The sequence below is a fragment of the Amia ocellicauda genome, chromosome 15 (genome assembly GCF_036373705.1).
Source record: "Amia ocellicauda isolate fAmiCal2 chromosome 15, fAmiCal2.hap1, whole genome shotgun sequence".
NCBI classification, from domain to species: domain Eukaryota; kingdom Metazoa; phylum Chordata; class Actinopteri; order Amiiformes; family Amiidae; genus Amia; species Amia ocellicauda.
In genome coordinates, this window is record NC_089864.1 from 14,677,774 (window position 1) to 14,683,773 (window position 6,000).

Below are 6,000 nucleotides of genomic sequence, written 5' to 3' on the forward strand. Positions count from 1 at the left end.
ACAATAACTGGAGAGCTGCATTTGTTTCAAGGCCAGTTTCAACAGAATGGGCATCAGACATCATTCATTAAGAGTCCTGACATTTTCTGCTTTGACAATAACTTAATTTGAACAAGATTTCCCGGAATGTAAGATCACTGACTCATGAATCATGATGTGCAAAAACTGCTTGCAATAGATCTGTTCATAGTTAAAACGTTAATGTACTTGTATATGCTGAAGAAAAACGTGGCGTAAATGAAAGACCAACAAATTATTTCCAAGCTTGTCCCGGGGTGAACAGTGTTGTATGGAGATTCTTAGTGCTGTGGGTTTCCACCGTGCGAAGTGCGTTTTTTGGAATTTGTTTCTTGGGTGTTCATCAGATTCTTACCTCAAGTCTTCCTCGGCTGTGGCTGTGCGGCAACAGAAACCCCAGTCAGCAACGCTGAGGTTAAACCTTGACGTCGCTGAAGACATTCTTCAACCGTACTGATGGGCAAAATGGAAACCGAAATGTATTCCTTATGATTACATTATATAACTCGTTTAGTCATTAGCAGAGGTTTTTCTTCCCTCTCCAATGGCAGAAACACATACAATCTCTATTTTCCCTGTACCTTTTGTGAAAGGAGGTTTCATTGAACTAGATTCTGATAGTTTAAAATTGCAGTTTATGAACTAGTTTATAATTGCAAGCACTATATTAACCTGTGTATTTGCTTAAATACATATATTTATTATAATAACTAAAGTGTGAAGATCGCAATCTTGCAGTTTAGTGGTAAGATCAATCATTTTGTTGATTAATGATGCCAAATGCTACATACTTTAACTGTGTTCATGTTTAACCCGTAAAGATTAAATGACTTAATCCTTACTACATCCTTAAAAATCCTTACTTTTTTTTAAATTTTGAACTTGCACTATACAGCCTTATTGTAATGAGCATCAAAGCATGTGCACCAGCACAGAGATTTCTAACACATACATATTGTTTCTGCAACAATAATTCATAACTGTCATAACTTTGGCTGAAGGAACGTGAATCTCTCTGTATTTATAATATACATAATCACAAAATACAGTACTTGATGACAGGTTTGCTTAATTGGTAGAAAATTAAATAACAATTAGACAACCGCCCACTGGATACAGGGTGATTAGCAAGTAGCAATATTTTTATTAATTTTAGTTAACATTAAAACATAATTGGCTGGACTGCACATTCTGCTGATTCTGGTTTTACACCAGAGTGACCAATAATATAATTTTTGCTCTAAGAAATTACTGCTTAAAATCTTCAGATTATATAAATCTTTATAAAAGGGGAGGGTAAAGAAAAACCTGTGACTGTATAGAAACTGTAGTTTAACATGCAGAATATAAACTATTCATGGACAGGAAGTTGTCGTCAAAAAATACGTTGATGTTTTTAAAGAGGATAGTGCTTTTCAAACAAAGTTTGAGTTGTGCAGCCTGCCGGTGTCTGAGACGTTGGACACTGCTGTATCTTCAGACAGGACTCCTCCATCTTCACCAGGACAATTTAAGTTACTGTTAAGCCACATGCACTAGAGAAACTGGGCTGTTGGAGGTGCCCACTGGTCGCCCTTTATCTGTTTTTTCTCCTCTTAGCTTCGTTCCATGCTCTTATTCTTTTATTTGGTCATTGGCTGAGAGGTACCATTTAAGTGACATAGCATGTTGCTTGTTTCTAATTGTGATGACAGCCGTTGCAGGAGTGAAAAAGAAAGAGAAATAAAAATACATTTTTACAACATACAGCAATCTGTGAACAAGCCGTTGCAGAGCACTCAGAGTGAACATTGATCAAACGAAACCTTGCTGTGACGCACATGTGATACCTGTCACTGTTTTCGCCTTTCAGGTAATTCAGTGGAAAACAGAACACGAATAGCTGTAGGAAGCACATATCGGAAGATTCATGCATTTACGAGAAGATCGTTAGAAATTCCTGATCACTTTTTTCCCCCGAATTTTTTTGTTAAGTGCAATTTTTCCATTTAGTTACAGTGTCGTTATTTGAATGCTTGTGCTCATCAAGGCAATTTTATTAAAATATATATTGCTGCATTAAATGCTCAGTATAGCAAAACTATTCAGTCATCTGTCGGCTGAATCCCCAGTTGATTTCAGATTTTCAAATAAGCAGTTTTTGTTGCACATTGCAGCAAATAGTTCAAAGTGTTATATCTCACCCACCCTAATTGCTTATTCACCAAAATTAAGAAACAAAGCAACAGAAATATGCCAGGCAGTGTTCGTTGTGAGTTGTATAGCTTCATCTCTAAAACATAATAAATCTGGCTTTCTAATACAGTCAATTAAATGCTTTCCAATCAGAGAGCATAGTATCCAACAATGTTCAGTATCAATGTGTTTTTTATGTCTTATTGAAAAGTGGTTATTTTCAAATGTAATAATCATGTATAGATTTTCAAATAGATAAACTGTATTCAGGCTAAATCTGATGTTTACTTTTTGGTTTTTATAAAACAATTCAACCCTGAAGAATGTTTAATTTAATTTCTTATTAATTAAGAACATATGATGCAACTGATTAGCACTAAATTCATTAAACTCATATATATATATATATATATATATATATATATATATATATATATATATATATACACTCACCTAAAGGATTATTAGGAACACCATACTAATACTGTGTTTGACCCCCTTTTGCCTTCAGAACTGCCTTAATTTTACGTGGCATTGATTCAACAAGGTGCTGAAAGCATTCTTTAGAAATGTTGGCCCATATTGATAGGATAGCATCTTGCAGTTGATGGAGATTTGTGGGATGCCCATCCAGGGCACGAAGCTCCCGTTCCACCACATCCCAAAGATGCTCTATTGGGTTGAGATCTGGTGACTGTGGGGGCCAGTTTAGTACAGTGAACTCATTGTCATGTTCAAGAAACCAATTTGAAATGATTTGACCTTTGTGACATGGTGCATTATCCTGCTGGAAGTAGCCATCAGAGGATGGGTACATGGTGGTCATAAAGGGATGGACATGGTCAGAAACAATGCTCAGGTAGGCCGTGGCATTTAAACGATGCCCAATTGGCACTAAGGGGCCTAAAGTGTGCCAAGAAAACATCCCCCACACCATTACACCACCACCACCAGCCTGCACAGTGGTAACAAGGCATGATGGATCCATGTTCTCATTCTGTTTACGCCAAATTCTGACTCTACCATCTGAATGTCTCAACAGAAATCGAGACTCATCAGACCAGGCAACATTTTTCCAGTCTTCAACTGTCCAATTTTGGTGAGCTTGTGCAAATTGTAGCCTCTTTTTCCTATTTGTAGTGGAGATGAGTGGTACCCGGTGGGGTCTTCTGCTGTTGTAGCCCATCCGCCTCAAGGTTGTACGTGTTGTGGCTTCACAAATGCTTTGCTGCATACCTCGGTTGTAACAAGTGGTTATTTCAGTCAAAGTTGCTCTTCTATCAGCTTGAATCAGTCGGCCCATTCTCCTCTGACCTCTAGCATCAACAAGGCATTTTCGCCCACAGGACTGCCGCATACTGGATGTTTTTCCCTTTTCACACCATTCTCTGTAAACCCTAGAAATGGTTGTGCGTGAAAATCCCAGTAACTGAGCAGATTGTGAAATACTCAGACCGGCCCGTCTGGCACCAACAACCATGCCACGCTCAAAATTGCTTAAATCACCTTTCTTTCCCATTCAGACATTCAGTTTGGAGTTCAGGAGATTGTCTTGACCAGGACCACACCCCTAAATGCATTGAAGCAACTGCCATGTGATTGGTTGGTTAGATAATTGCATTAATGAGAAATTGAACAGGTGTTCCTAATAATCCTTTAGGTGAGTGTGTATATATATATATATAGGCTTTATTGTTTACTTATAAATTATACAAGTCTACCATGTCAACAAACCATAGGGCACAGGACAATACAGTGACTTAGTCATGAAGGCAACAATGGGGACTTAAATGCCTCAGTTATTATCTGTCACAACTAGGGCAGCACCCACTATGCCTTGCCACTGATTATCACACGTGTTCTCCTCCTTCATATGGAATTAATTCAATTTGTGTGTCAACAGAATGACAGGATTACACATCTCAACCAGTATGATGGCATCCTGAAGGTTTGCCAGCCTTGATATACCCAGGACTTCAGGTGTTCTTGCATCCAGAAACCTACAGCTGTACGGTCTGTGGAGTAACATTGACATTCACCGGGAGACGTGAAGTGAACTGTCCTGAAAAAGCTCCTGCAAGATGCTTTTCTACACCCTACCAGTCTGTGGTGAGGCATGCATGAAGACTGTACTGTTGACTCTCATTTCACTACAGCAGTATAGCAGTCATCAGCAGGGGGCGCTATTCTTCAGCACTGACCCCAAGGTCCAGAAACAATGTGAGCTCCAAAGCCCTGCCATTTAAGGGTCACACAAATGTCACCTCACAGCACGTGACTCAGTCCCACACAGGCTGTTGCTCACCTGCTCCTCTGCCTAACATCCATCTCCTACATCCTCAAATGGGGCCCAGCTGTTCTGTCCAGCACTTTTGTTTTATTAACTGATGACCAGCAACTATTCAATGTGGCATCTGTCAGTGGCAAAGTTCGGGGTTACTGGGGAGCTGCCTTGGCATTGCTTCCCGTTCTGTGAAAAAAGACCAGCTCACCCATCTCTACACTCTTGTAAGCCTTGTCTTCCACAACTGGACAACATAACTGTATTATGGAATTAAATGGAGGAACCACAGTGGTTCCTGTAGTGACAACAACTGGAGAATTTGCATCTTTATTTACAACTGCATCTCATTTTACCTTCCTATTCCTTATCATTTTCAAGATATGCTGAGTTGATGTGGTAAATGATTTCCTCACTTTAACCCTTTAAATCATGTTAATGTCTACAATCAATGATGATTGTCTTTGTATTGATTTCTTGTGTGACATTTGTGGATTATTTGTTAATTGCTAATAAGTCACAAATAAAGATCAAAAATGCTTAGTAATAGGATCTAGGAGATCACAGTCAAAGTCTAAAAATAGTGCTAGCGGAAAACTGAGTCTACTGTGATTATTCTCTAACCGCAAAGAGACAATGTTTTGAAGTTCACAATTGTTGTTAATTTGTTTAAATGAACTGATCTAAATAAGAATGAAACCAAAGCACACGTATAAACAGTTGAGGTTAGATGAGATAAGTGATTAAAAGATTAAAGTGATCTTTAATCATACAACAGAAAGTGAAAACAGCTTCTGTACAGCTGTGAACTGTGTTTACTAAATATACCAAAAATAGAAAGGATATCTGATACTCTGTTTTTTTCTAAACCCTATAGAAGGGATATTGAGCACTATATCATAAATATGTAATCAATAATATAACTTTAATTTCCTTAGTGTTATTAGGTTCTGTCAGTTTGTTTACTTTCCTGTGCTCCATTTTTAATAATAAAGAACTATAAATATGTTGCCCGTGACAGGTCATCCAGTGACATCACTGTCATTCATTGATTGTCTGTTGGAGGTTTGTAATGGCATTGGTGGGGAGGGTAGATGGGGGGGGGGGGGGCTTAGAAGAATCTAAAGTGGTGCACAAAGCAGCATTCTTGAAAAAATGTTTGTTTTCAGATAGGGGACGAGAGATCCTACAATTTTCAGCTGGCTGTTCAGTTTATGTGTTAATGAGTCTGGCGCTGGTTTATGTTCTGGCTTCCCAAGAGTGACGTCACTAAAGACGCAGAGCCTGTCATGAGTCATTGCACATTTTAATCTTAATCTCGCGCAAAAGAGAATGAAAAAACAAACACGTGGCACAGGATCTTAATATTACAAAGGTAGCTAAGGTGTTGCTATTTATATTTAAATTGGTAGGATATAGTGCTAGGTACCTGTACTGCCCTAGTACCCTTTAATATCTGAAAATTTAGTTATCATTTATATAAGACTAACGCTTAATAAACACTGCTAATGGCAACCTTTAGTTTT

The 6,000-nt window shown here is 38.3% G+C and overlaps 1 long non-coding RNA gene across 1 annotated transcript in view; it reads left to right on the plus strand.

Annotated features, from left to right (window-relative positions):
* Positions 1–4,787, plus strand: part of LOC136771530 (uncharacterized) — a 68,890-nt gene extending 64,103 nt beyond the window's left edge. Inside the window, exon 2 of the long non-coding RNA XR_010822339.1 lies at positions 4,097–4,787. This is a non-coding gene — a long non-coding RNA (uncharacterized LOC136771530). The remainder of the gene's footprint in view (positions 1–4,096) is intronic.
* The last annotated feature ends 1,213 nt before the right edge of the window (positions 4,788–6,000 follow it).